General features: G+C 50.5%; 1 long non-coding RNA gene across 1 annotated transcript; it reads right to left on the bottom strand.

Moving 5' to 3' along the window:
- Positions 1-5511: 5511 nt before the first annotated feature.
- LOC143638486 (uncharacterized) lies at positions 5512-11978 on the bottom strand. Its single transcript, XR_013154622.1, has 4 exons — positions 11889-11978; positions 7783-7903; positions 6915-6984; positions 5512-5672 (listed from the first exon to the last, which is right to left on the bottom strand). It is a non-coding gene; the product is annotated as an uncharacterized LOC143638486 (long non-coding RNA).
- Positions 11979-13409: the final 1431 nt, after the last annotated feature.

Raw genomic sequence — 13409 nt, 5'->3', positions numbered from 1 at the left:
GGAAGTGGGCCTGGGGCCTGCAGAACATGGGCCTGAGGAAGTATGGGTCCCCTGGAGATCCAGGTGCTCCTGGGAAGGGAGCTGTGAGACCATCCTATGTGCCCAGGGCCCCGTGTCCCCTGAAGTCCTGGGGATCGTTTAGCTTTGAAGCTGTCCTGCCTGCTTGTGGACCCATGTCCCTGAGGTCCTAGGGCTCGTCGGTACCTTTGCCACAGGTGTCCAGCATCAGTTGTGGCCTGAGGGTTGCAGGGGCCCAGCCGGGGCACCTGCTTCTTCAGCACCTGTCCCCCTGCTCCAGAGCCCCTGAAGTGTGGGCTGTCACACCCTGGGCACAGGACAGACCATGGGGTGGGAAGTCCTGGTGTATAGCTATAGTTGGAAGGACCAAAGCCGGGCTTGCTGTCATCCAGGTTAAATCCTGGAAACACTGACATCCTCCTGGCTGCTGTGTGGAGCCCGCACCTGGCTCTGACCCCGGGTTATGCCACACATGCACCTGTCCTGACTCAGGAGCTAGGGTGGGGGTGACTGTGCATTTTCCAGGCTCATGTGTGTGCGTGGACCCAGTCCACCCGTGTGGACTGCTGACCCCTGTGGATTCACACACCTGGGAGGTACCTGTGTGTCTGAGAGGCTTGCACACCTGTGTGGATGACAACCCCTGTGGATTCACACACCTGGGAGGTACCTGTGTGTCTGTGGGGCTTGCACACTTGTGTGGCTGATGACCCCTGTGGATTCACACACCTGGGAGGTGTGTGTCAGAGGGCTTGCACACCTGTGTGGACTGCTGACCCCTGTGGATACACACACCTGGGAGGTACCTGTGTGTCTGTGGGGCTTGCACACCTGTGTGGATGACGACCCCTGTGGGTTTTCTGAGGAGCAGAAGCAGCACTCTGGGAGCATCCCCCACTCACCCTCCCCCTCCCCAAGGGCAGGTGCCACTGTCCCCCTTGCAGATCAGGGCTGGCCCCAAGTCTGTATCTGGCCTCAGGCGCCCTCCTGTGGAGCCTGCCCCAGGAGGGCTCAGGGGCACCCGCGGCTCTCACACTGGCACTGAGGAGAGGCCAGCACTCTCCACTCCTGCAGTCCTGGTGGCCCTGCAGGCAGGCTCGGCAGCCTCCAGTCCTATCTGGAGGCCCTGTGGTGGCCATCGTGGGGAGGGGGTGCAGAGAGGTGGTCCTCGCAGGCCCAGCAGGACTGGTCCTGTGCTGAGTTGTGCTCTGTGCCCTGATGGTGCCTCCTGGCGGGAGCCCCGTGGGTGGAGTCTCCTGGAGAAGCAGCAGCTGGGCCACCCTGCTGTCCTCTGTCCTCCCAGGAGACCCTGTTGGCTGTGTGGCTCTGCACCGAGAGGGCAGCTACGTGGTGGCCTCTGGCACCTGCCTTGGCCTCCTGGACTGGGAGAAGGGGCAGGTGGAGTGGGCGGCCTGGCTGGACAGGGACAAGCCCCACAACAGGTTCAACGACGGGAAGGTGGACCCCGCCGGGAGGTTTGTGGCAGGTGGGCTGCTGAAAGGACTGGCCCAGGCCACCTGCAGAACCTCCCGTCATGGCTGGTGCCGGCTGGGTGGGGACCTCAGGAGCCCTCCCCAGGCTGCTGGCAAGCGGCCCCCGAGGCCATGCAGGTGCTGGGCAGCCCACAGGTTCCCTCCCGCTCCAAAGGCCATGGCTTCCATGTCATTCTTCCCAGATCCCTGCCCAGAGAGGACCCTGGGAGGGTCGAAGCAGCCAGGGTGGGGCAGTGGCCAGAGGCCATTCACCTGCGGCTGAGGGCCCTGCACCTCTGCCTGAGCAGGACTCTTCCCAGTGGAACATCCCTGGGGTGCCCCCTTCGCCCAGCACAGAGGCTCACTCACAGATGCCGCCTGAGGGCCATCCTGCCTGCTGTCCCCCGACTAGGGTGACCACAGCTCTCTGCACAGCGGGTCTGTGTGGGGTGGGCAGAACAGGGTGGGGTGCTGACCACTGACCTTCCACTCTCTCCAAGCACCATGCCAGAGGCGTCCGCCCCAGGAGTGTGGGAGCCGGGGCAGGGCTCCCTGTACACACTTTATGCTGACCGCTCCGTGGTCAGACAGCTGGACCAGCTGGGCATCCCCAACGGGCTGGACTGGTCCCTGGACCATCACACTCTCTACCACGTGGACGGCCTGGACTACTCTGTACGGTTCTATGACTACGACGTGCAGACAGGAGGCCTGGGTAGGGGCCACCGTTGCTAGCCCCCCACGCCCTCCCCAGAGGAAGGCCTCCGTGGCCAGCCCCCACACCCTCCCTGGATGGGGCCACCGTGACCAGCGCCCCCCCCCACACCCTCCCTGGGGTAGGAGCCTCCGTGGTCAGCCCTCACACCCTCTATGGGTGGGGCCACCATGGCCAGCCCCCATGCCCTACCTGGGCGGGGCCTCCCTGGCCAGCCCAGCACGCCCTCCCTCAGGTATGGGCCTCTGTGGCCAGCCCCCCATACCCTCACTGGGGTAGGAGCCTCCATGGCCAGCTCCCCACATCCTCCCTGAAGTATGGGCCTCCATGGCCAGCCCCATAAGCCCTCACTGGGCGGGACCAACCATGGCCAGCCCCCCATGCCCTTCTCGGGGAGGGCCTTTTATGGCCAGCCCCCCACACCCTCCTGAGTCCCCTCCTGGGGTCCCAGATGCACCACGGGGTCTGTCACTCCCTCACGTTGTTGAGGCCACACTATGTCACCCCCTGGTCTGGGCAGTGAGGGGCCACACGCCTCTGTCTGTCCTGCCGCAGCAAACCCACGACTGGTGTGCCAGCTGGAGCCAGAGCAAGGCATGCCAGATGGGCTGTTCATGGACACCACGGGGACACTCTGGATGGCCTGCATTGATGGAGGCAGGGTGATCCGCATGGACGCCGAGACAGGTGTGTGCACAGGGCAGTCGGTCAAGGAGGGGCCATGGGGTGCTCTGTGCCACGGTGTTCAGGGTCCAGGAGTGGGACCACTTGCTTGTCCAGCTACAGGGGGACCTGTGCAGATGGGCAGTGCAGGGAACACAGGGGCTGATGTAGAAAATGACCACAAACCAGCGGTTGAAAACTACAAGACCTTGTCCTCTCCCACCCTGGAGGGCAGAGGCTGGACCAGGGTCACAGGCTGAGCTCCCTGCACAGGCTCCAGGGGGCTCCTCCTGCTTCTCCAGCTCCTGGGCTCCAGGTGGCCCTGGGCTGGTGGCCCCTCCCTGCAGTCTCTGCCTCCGTCTCCACGGGGCTCCTCCTCTGGGTCTGTGTCCCCTCCTCTGTCTCTTGGGAGGACACGGCCATTGCATGAGGGCCACCTGACCCAGGAGGAGCCCATCTCAGACCCTTCACTAACGACCTCTGCAGAGACCTGTTCCCACACCAGGTCCCACTCACAGGTTCTGGGGTGCAAATGTGGACAGGACCCACCTCTTACCATGGTGTCCAGTTCCCTCCATGAGCTCCAGAGAGGCTCCTCCTGCCTCTCCAGCTCCTGGGCTCCAGGTGGCCCCTCACTCCAGTCTCTGCCTCTGTCTCCACGGGGCTCCTCCTCTGGGTCTGTGTCCCCTCCTCTGTCTCTTGGGAGGACATGGCCATTGCATGAGGGCCCCCTGACCCAGGAGGAGCCCATCTCAGGACCCTTCACTAACGACCTCTGCAGAGACCCTGTTCCCACACCAGGTCCCACTCACAGGTTCTGGGGTGCAAATGTGGACAGGACCAACCTCTTACAATGTGTTCAGCTCCCTCCAGGAGACTGGCCTCTCCAGCTCCTGGGCTCCAGGTGGCCCTGCTGACCCCTGCAGTCCATGAGGAAGGGCAGACTTGGGGATCAAGTGCTGCAGGTGCCAGGGAGAACCAGCCGGCTCAGGGCCCCACTGGGGAGTGGGCACAGTCAGGCCACCTGGGGTCCAGCAGCAGATGGGTGGCTGGGCTTCAGGGATGTACCTGAGCTTTACTCACAGGGACGCGGCTGTGCAACCTGGAGATGCCAGTGTCCAGGGTGACGTCCTGCTGTTTCGGAGGGGCTGACTACTCCGACCTGTACGTGACCTCTGCAGCGGACAGCCTGAGTCCAGAGCAGCTGTTGCGGGAGCCGCAGGCAGGACACGTCTTCAAGGTCAGTGGGGTGTCCCTGCCAGGGTCAGCTTGGCTCCCGGCCATGTCTGCTCGGCCAGGTGTAAGGCATCTTGACCTAGGGGACTGGAGCGGGCTTGGCAGCATCCATGGGGACATCTGTCCACCTGGAAAACAGCCCTCCCAAGGCCCCATGTGCCCTGCTGTACACAGAGATGTTTACGGGAGGTTTAGGAAGCTGGTGTGGCTGGCACTGCCGTGGCTGGTGCTGCCGGGAAACTTAGCTGTGCCTAGGGACTCACCTCCACCCTCTCCTCCCGCAGGTCCTGGGCCTGGGGGTGAGAGGCCTTGCATCCTGCCACTTCTCTGGCTGAGGAACCCCACCGTCCAATGCAGCTTGAGCCAGGCCTCCGTCCCTGGGGTCAGGCCAGGCTCGGCTCTGGCAGGGCACTCCCTGCCTGACCACTGTTCACAGCTGATAATAAATGTGGCCACCTCAACGTCATCTGTGCAGCTGCTGCCCTGGGATGTACCCCCCCCCAGGACTGCCCCATGCTATGTCCAGTGTCACCCAGCTTCAGCTTGTAATGCCCCTGTGTGTTCAAGGTCCCCACAAGTCACCTGCATTCCCCAGAACATGTGGCCACACTGGTGTCTCTGAGGTTGGCCTCTCTGCCTCCACTTGGTGCTGGGTCACTGAGAGCTGGAACCTGAGCATGGGCTGTAGCTGTGCTGGACGTGCACAAGTCCATCAGCCAGGGATCGAGCTGGACATCAGTTGCCTTCACAGCACTGGGCGCCCAGCGCCTCTACTTCCAAACAGCCCATTTAACCCTGGAAGGCACCTGCACTCCAGCAGTACCCAGTCCCCTGCCCAGCCCCATCACCTGCCCACTGCCTGTGTCTCGATGGCCTGATGTGGATAGGTCCTGCCCATGGAATCCACACTATGTGACCCTCTGTGTCAGCTTCTCTCACCGAGCCCCAGGTCTCAAGGTCCGTCCCACTTGTAGCATGTGTCAGAGCTGAAGTCCTTTTCAGGACTGAGTAATATTCCATCGTGTGGATGGACTCATCCTGTTCCCCATTCCTCCTCAGTGGACAACTGGGTCACTTCTCCTTTCTGACCCTTGTGCATGGTGCTGCTGTGAATGTTCACACACAAGTTTTCATTCCAGCGTCTCTTTCTGGGTCTTCAGGGACGTACCTAGGCTGGAGGTAATGTGGAATGTGAACTCCCTGCATAACCCCAAGAGGCCCCTGCGCACTGTGCCTGCACAGGGGCTCCACGCTGCCCTCCTCAAATGCACATGCTAAGAGTGACGTAGAACGTTGAGTTCCCGACTACAGAGGGCTCAGCACAGAGCTCCTGGAGGTCCCCACACAGGTGGCCTGCAGCTGCACACGGCTCTGCTTGCCAGCTGCTGGGAGTCTCTGTCTTGGGGTCCCCGTGGTCATGGTGGCAGAGTGCAGCTTGTGCTGTGGGCAGGGGCAGGCAGTGCTGTGAACAGGAAGGCCGTCCTGGGGCTCGAGCCTCCATCCTGGGAGTGAGGCCTGTGTGGAGTTGGTCCTGGCCTAGTGGTCAGTCCTGGAGAGGGGCAGCTGGCCTGGGAAGAGGGAGAGACCAGGTCTCAGGTGCAGCCCCTGATACAGGGTGCTGAGGGGCCAGGCGGGGACCTTAGGGAGGCCAAGCAGGGGCCCAGGAAGTGGACATCCTCCTGCTGACCACCACTGTCCGCTCAGGGGCTGGGAGTCCAGGAGGCAACTGTGTGGGAGACCAACTTTGACGTGACTGAGTCACACTCCCCCGCTGGGTGCTGAGGCGCTCAGTCACAGAAATGTGGCAGAGCTTTCCCCACCTTCTTGGGTTTGAGGATCGGTGTCTGGGGCATGGATTTGTCTTGCTACAGCCCATGGGTGGACCTACACTCACCTGTTCCTTTGTGATATAACCCTTGCCCTGTTTAGGGTAGAATCTTCCATGGAAGTGCCTTGTGGGTCCCCTTCTCTTAATGTGTCCTTGGGTGTGGCCTACCCAGGTGTCAGTCAACCTGCTGACAGTGGACATCATGAAGATAGACTCAGCCCCCTGAAACCTGACCCCTTGCCTCATTTGAATAGCTTCTCCTCAATAAAAGGGGTCAGTGCATGCTCTTTCTCTCTCTTCCTGAGGACCCTTAAGGTCAGAGGAGCCGTCACAACGACCCCAAAGAAAAAGGTATTTGTATCTCTTGTGTGGTCATTTTGCACAGCCCAGTCAGCCCAGTTTACCTGGAGTGGCCCCTGAGCCTTTTAGTTGCAAGAAGAGAAACCTGGCACATGATTTTGGAAATTCAAATGGAAATGAAACCCATTAAACACTATTTGTCAAAAAGTGGTGATTTAACAAGCTTTGAAAACTATATTCAGTGAAATGAAAGTATATGCAAACCAAAATTTCCACAAAAATTGACTCATAATCATCCATAACTAAAATTTGAAAAAAAAAATTAAAGAGAAACAGAAGAAAATCCATGTAATCTTTGTGATACTGTGTGTGTGTGTGTGTGTGTGTGTGTGTGTGTGTGTGTGTGTGTTCTGGAACTGGGGACCAAATGCAGGGCAGCACACATGGTGGACAACCTCAGCTACATACAACCTCAGCTACAATACTCAGCTACATTCCTAGTCCTTGGTGATGAGTTTTAACACACAATACTAAAAGTAAATTGGCAGAAGAAAATACTGATAGCATGGACTTTATAAAATCAAATTTTTACCAAGTGTGGTGTTGCATGCCAAGAATCCTAATTACTCAAAAGGATGAGGCAGGGGGGCTGGGGATGTGGCTCAAGCGGTAGCACACTCACCTGGCATGCGTGCGGCCCAGGTTCAATCCTCAACACCACATACAAACAAAGATGTTGTGTCCGACGAAAACTAAAAAAATCAATATTAAAAAATTCTCTCTCTCTCTCTCTCTCTCTCTCTCTCTCTCTCTCTCTCTGTCTCTCTCTTTAAAAAAAAGGCTGAGGCAGGGAGATTGCAAATTCAAGGCCAGCCTGGGAGATTTTTAAAGGGATGGGGTATAGCTCAGTGGTAGAGCACCTGCCTGGCATATGTGAGGCCCTGGGTTCAATCCCCAGCATCACATGAAAAAATTAAATTGTATACTCTGTGAAAGACAGAACAAAAAGAAAAACTATAGACTGAGATAAATTATTTACAACATGCAATTCTCTTGTGCAGAAACCTCTTGTGAAGAAGCATACCACATAACTAAGGCAGACAAGGCCATCGAGGAGGTGCAGCTAACTCCCTGTTCCTTAAGTGTGGGCCCTCTATAATGACTTCCTCCAGAAACACATACAATAGGGACATGCAGAGAACAGTAACTCCACAGTCAGAAACTTGAAAGGCACTCCCCAGCCAGCTGAGCACACTCAGTACTAAAGTGACATTCACCTTGAGGGCTTGAGATGACAGAGCAGCTCTCCACCTCTGTGACCTGCTTGCCCCAGACCCACAGCCCCAGGATAAATATGAGAAAAACATGGAAACTTGAAAGGCACTCCCCAGCCAGCTGAGCACACTCAGTACTAAGGTGACATTCACCTTGAGGGCTTGAGATGACAGAGCAGCTCTCCACCTCTGTGACTGCTTCCCCCAGACCATGGCCCCCGAGTCTAGATGTGAGGAAAAACAAGTAAACCCCAAAGTAGAACAATCTACAAATACCTGACAGGTCCTCCCCATGTGCCGAGGTCACTGGAACAAGGAAGTTCAGAGAAACTGTCAGCCCAAGAGGAGTCTACAGAGACATGTTGACTGGATGTCATTTGGGGTCCTGGATGGGGTCCTGGAACAGGAAGAGGCAGAACTGAGAATCCAGAGGAAATACAACTTCAGTTATTTATAGCATACTAGTGTTTATTCTTCATGACAAATGGTCTAAGATGTTAATACATCTGAGATAGTGTACCTAAGTCATCACAAGGGCAAAGTCAGGTTGAGGCTTCCTTTGAAATTTCTGTATAAAGATAAAGATACTCAAATAAAACTTTAAACATGACTACATTTCCAGGCTGGGTTGTGGCTCCATGGTAGAGAGCTCACCTAGCATGCACAAGGCACAAGGACATGCCAGTCACATGCCTGTCATCCCAGTTACTTGGGAGGCTAAGGCAAGAGGATCATACATTTGAGGTTCACCTGGGCAATACAGCAAGACCATGTCTCAAAATTAAATTTTAAAAAGGGCTAGGGATATATGTAGCTACGTGCTTGCCAAGCACATACAAGGCCCTGAGGTCAACACCCAGTGTGAACAAAAACTCTCCAGGCCACACAACTGATCACAGACAACCATTGCAGGAATAGAACAGGGAAGAAGCCATTATATCAACCTCCCAAACCTGCACTTTGTTCAGCTCACAATGCTAACATATCTAACCTCTGCTTCTACTAATTTAAATATGATAATATTTTAAATATGATAGCTTTTTAAATATGATAAAAAGTGTATGTACTTTTCTAATAAACCCAGCAGATGTGCAATATACTCAACTCTGCTCTAAAAGCCAACTTATAAGCACATAGGGGCACAATCATAAGGATAAAATGTAATTATGGCACTTCACATGAAATAACTCTTAGTGTTAATAAACATATAACCTCAAAAGAAGAAATTCAAATTTCTGAACTCAAAACATAATGGTATATTTTCAATGATACTTCAAACAGATACAAAACACAAACAGAGTTCTCCAACAAGAATTCCTGGCAATATACAAAGCATCATGCTCATCAGAAGACCCAATCCCTTGCTTGCAATGAATAAGAAAACAACTTTTTATAAATGTAAAATTTTAGGGCCTGAGGATGTTGCTCAGTGGTAGAGCACTTGCCTAGCATATGTGAGGCACTGGCTTTGATTCTCAGGACCACATAAAAATAAACAAATGTAGAACTTTAATAAGACATAGGGATATGCTTTCTAAATTGAAAAATAGAAAAGAAAATGTTTGTTTAAAAATTTATTTTTAGTAAAAAATATTTCTTAATTACACAACTCAGCTATTGACTTGTCTCTTACACATTGTAACGACTTGGATCCTAAGGAAACTTCATCTTCAGTGTTTTAAAAATCATGCAGGGGATGGGTTGGGGATGTGGCTCAAGCGGTAGCGCGCTCGCCTGGCATGCATGCGGCCCGGGTTCGATCCTCAGCACCACATACAAACAAAGATGTTGTGTCCGCCGAAAACTAAAAAATAAATATTAAAAAATTCTCTCTCTAAAAAAAAAAAAAAAAGAATCATGCAGGGGACTGGGGTTGAGGCCCAGTGATAGAGCACTCGCCTAGCATGTGCAAGGCCCTGGGTTCAATCCTCAGCACCACATATAAATAAAATAAAATAAAGGTACTGAGTACAACTAAAAAATAAATATTAAAAAAAGGATCAGGTGGGGTTGTGGCTCAGCGATAGAGTGCTTCCTTAGCATGTGCGAGGCCCTGAGTTAGATCCTCAAAAGCACATAAAAATAAATAAAGGTTAAAAAAAAAGAATCATGCAATATAATATTGACATTGAAATTTTTTCTTAGAAAAATTTCATCTAAATCTGGAAGAGATATTGTGATATATATATATGTGTGTGTGTGTGTGTGTGTGTGTGTGTGTGTGTGTGTGTGTGTAAATACATAATGTTTTTGAACATATCTCTGGATACCTCTGATGCTTGAGTTCTAGCAAATGACATTGTATGTGTGTGTGTGTGTGTGTAAAAATATATGTGTGTGTGTATGGTGCTGGGATGGAACCCAAGGCCTCTCAATTGCTAGGCAAGTGCTCTGTCACTGAGCTGCATACCCAGTACGCAAAGACATCTCAATAAGCAGAAAATAATTAAAATCATTTAAGATTATCATGAGAATTTCCAAACAAGACAAGTTTCTCAATGGAAAACAAAGAAAGCAAAAAGCATATTTTAAAAATATTGCTGAGGGAAAACAGCAGAAGTTCACAGGATTAAGAATTCTGTAGAAAATTAAAAAGAACTGAAAACCTGGTGGACATGGGGCATTTCCTAGGAAATACAGACATTGCAAAACAACTAAATTAAGAAAACTCAATCGATCCATTAGCATAGCAAAGTTGGAACTGCTGCTGGGAGATCTCCCACTGGAAAAGACCCTGGGATCATTAGGTCTCACAGCTAAGTGTTACCTGACCTTTCACAAATTCTGATTTTATTTCAAATGTTTATGATCTAGATAAAAAAAAAAAAAGGTGACTTTCCTAAATTCAGTTCATGTTCCATCAAAGCCTGATATAGTCAAGATATTTCATCCATGTAGAACGTCAATGTTTATTCAACAGGCTATTTTGTGCACCACTGCAAATGTACTGTCAATTAGTGCCCTGAGCTGTGGCTGAGAGAGGCAGGGCCTGGAAACAGGGTAGGGTCTGGAGGAGGGCCACAGTCTGGACAGGGCAGGGATCTGGAGAAGAGATGTGGGGGCCTTGGGGGAGGGGTCTAGGCAGAGTCTATGGAGGATGTGGTCTGGGGGATGGGGTGGGGTCAGGAGAAGAAAGGCAGGCCTGGAAGAGGGGTCTGGAGGAGGGTCAGAGCCAACAGGAGGGACAACAGATGGTGAGGAATACTGGCTTTGGTGGTCACTCACTCAGAGCCCCTAGTTCTCTAGCCTTCCATCCCAACAACCCACCTCAGGGAAACTGACCTGAGCTGGGTGGAGGCAGCAACAGTCTGCCTCACCCACCACCCTCCACCTGGTACAGTAGGCCCCAGCAGCTTCACTGAATCCTGGGCAGAAGTCCCTGGCCATCCACCACCCCTGCCTGCTCTGTACCAGCCACCATAAAGTGCATGGAAGTAGCAGGTATTCCACTGAAAGAGGAGAGGACCCGGGTACGGTAGTATACACCATCATAATCCCAGCTACTTAGGGAGACAGAGAAATGAAAATTCTAAATTTGAGGCCAGTCTGGGCAATTTAGCAAGATCCTCTCTCAAAAAGAGAAGTGAGGGTGTTGCTCACTTATAGGGGTAGAGCACTTACATAGGATACATGAAGTACTGAGTTCAAATCCCAGTCTAAAATATGTATATAATTTAAGGCAACGGGTACACTGTTTTTATAAGACCCAATTCCTTTTATTCTACGTTCATCTTATCATCATTTAAATGCATTACCACATTCATGAACAATGAATTATTTTGGCAGAAGCTGTAGAGCACTTGAAAACTAAAATGTAAGATGCTATTTATTATAGATCAATCAATTCAAGATAAATGATTTCTAAAATGAAGATGTAAGTCAGTAGAAAAGTAGATTGGGCTCATAGAAACCTGACTCTCCAACATATTGGTGCAGGGCAGGCACTGACTTCCTCAACAAGATCCATAAAATTCAAAAAATAAAACCAAGACGCAATAAGTGGAAAGCCTTCAAATTAAAATGCTCTGACAAGTGAGGGAAATAGGATCATGAAGAGAGCCCCTCAGAATGGGAGAAAGTCCTTTCCATCTACTTTTCCAACAAGGGATTAATATCCAGAAATATAAATAACTCAAAACATGTAACAACAGAAAAATGAATAGCTCAACACAAAAATGGGTGAAAGAACTAAGCAGACATTTCTCAAAAGGAGAAATACAAATGGCAAAAAAAACATGGGAAAAAAAAGGTTCAACATGCCTGGCAATCAGAGAAATGCAAATCACATCTACATTAAGATTTCATCTCCAGTTAGAAGGGCAAACATCAGGAATACAAAAACCAACAAACTCTAGTGAGGATAGGGAGAAAGGTACACTCACCTGTTGTTTGTGCAGACGAGTGCAACCAACCACTATGGACAGCAGTACAGAGATTCCTCAAGAAACTAGAAATGAAGCCATCACATGATCTAGCTCTTCCTCCCACCTTTTTTTTTTTTTTTGGGAGGGGGGGGTATTTACCTAAAACAACAAAAATCAGCATGCTATAGGAATACAGCCATATCAATGTTTAAGCCAGCACAATTCTCAGTAGCCAAGCTATGAAACCTTCCCAGCTGTCTGTCAACAGATGAGCAGATAAAGAAAGCATGGCATATACACACATCAGAGTTTTACTCAGCCATAAAGGAGAATGAAATTACTGCATCTGCTGGTAAATGAATGGAACTGGAGAACATCATGCTAACTGAAATAAGCCAGACTCTGAAAGCCAAGGGTCAAATGTTTTATCTTATACACAAAAAGTAGAGGTAAATAAGGAAATATAAAATGGGGAGATCCCATAAAGATAGAAAGGAGGTCAGTGGAATAGAAGGGGGTGTAGGGGGAGAGAGGAGGGATGGGAAAAGGGAGGAACTGCAGAATGAAACTGACCAAACGATCTAAGTACATATACAACCACACCACAGTGAATTCCCCCTCCATGTCTGTCTATAAACCACCAGTTTAACAAAACAATAAATAAATAGAAGGAAGACCACTAGAGAAAGGGGAGCAGGAGGACGGAGGTGGAGGGAACATGGAAATACTGGGGTGAAACTAAACAAATTATACTCCATGCATGTCAGCATACATCAAAATGGACCCCACTATTATGGATAAGTAAAATGCACCAGGGCTGGGGCTGTGGCTCCGTGGTACAGCACTCACCTAGCACACGTGATGCCCTGGGTTTGATCCTCAGCACCACATAAAAATAAATAAATAAAGGTATTGTGTCCAACTACAACTAAAAATAATATTTAAAAAAATTTTCAAAAGAGGGAAGATGCACATATACTGACAATTAAACTGGAATTCTCTCAACCAAAGAAAAATTTGGTTTATGAGTTTAGTTTTGTGAGTTTAGTTCCATGAAATGTGGTTCATGAGTTTAGTACATGGAATAAACTTTCTTAATATTTTTGGATGTAGATCAAACAAACACCTGTATCTTATTTATTTATATGTGGTGCTGAGGATCAAACCCAGGGCCTCACACATGCTAGGCAATCACTCTACCAGGAAGCTTCAGTTCCAGCCCTGAAATACATTTTTAATAAATGAATTTGTTACAAATAACATACTAAACTGAAATAAAGTAGTAGGCTGGTAACACTTGTGCTTTTCCATATTTCCGTGTTCTTTTCTACTACTTTGACACCATTAAAATAATAAGGAGGGCTGGGGTTGTGGCTCAGTGGCAGAGCACTTGCCAGGATGTGCGAAGCACTGGGTTTGATTCTCAGTATCAATAAATAAAACACAATCATGGACAACTAAAATAATATTTGAAAAAATAAGCAATAAGGAACACAAGTAATGGAGTCTCTCCTGGGCTTAGAACCCTCGTTCATCATT

This window comes from Callospermophilus lateralis, chromosome X, assembly GCF_048772815.1.
Source record: "Callospermophilus lateralis isolate mCalLat2 chromosome X, mCalLat2.hap1, whole genome shotgun sequence".
NCBI lineage: Eukaryota > Metazoa > Chordata > Mammalia > Rodentia > Sciuridae > Callospermophilus > Callospermophilus lateralis.
The sequence above is the reverse complement of the archived record's forward strand: the minus strand, read 5'-3'. Positions and strand labels throughout refer to the sequence as shown.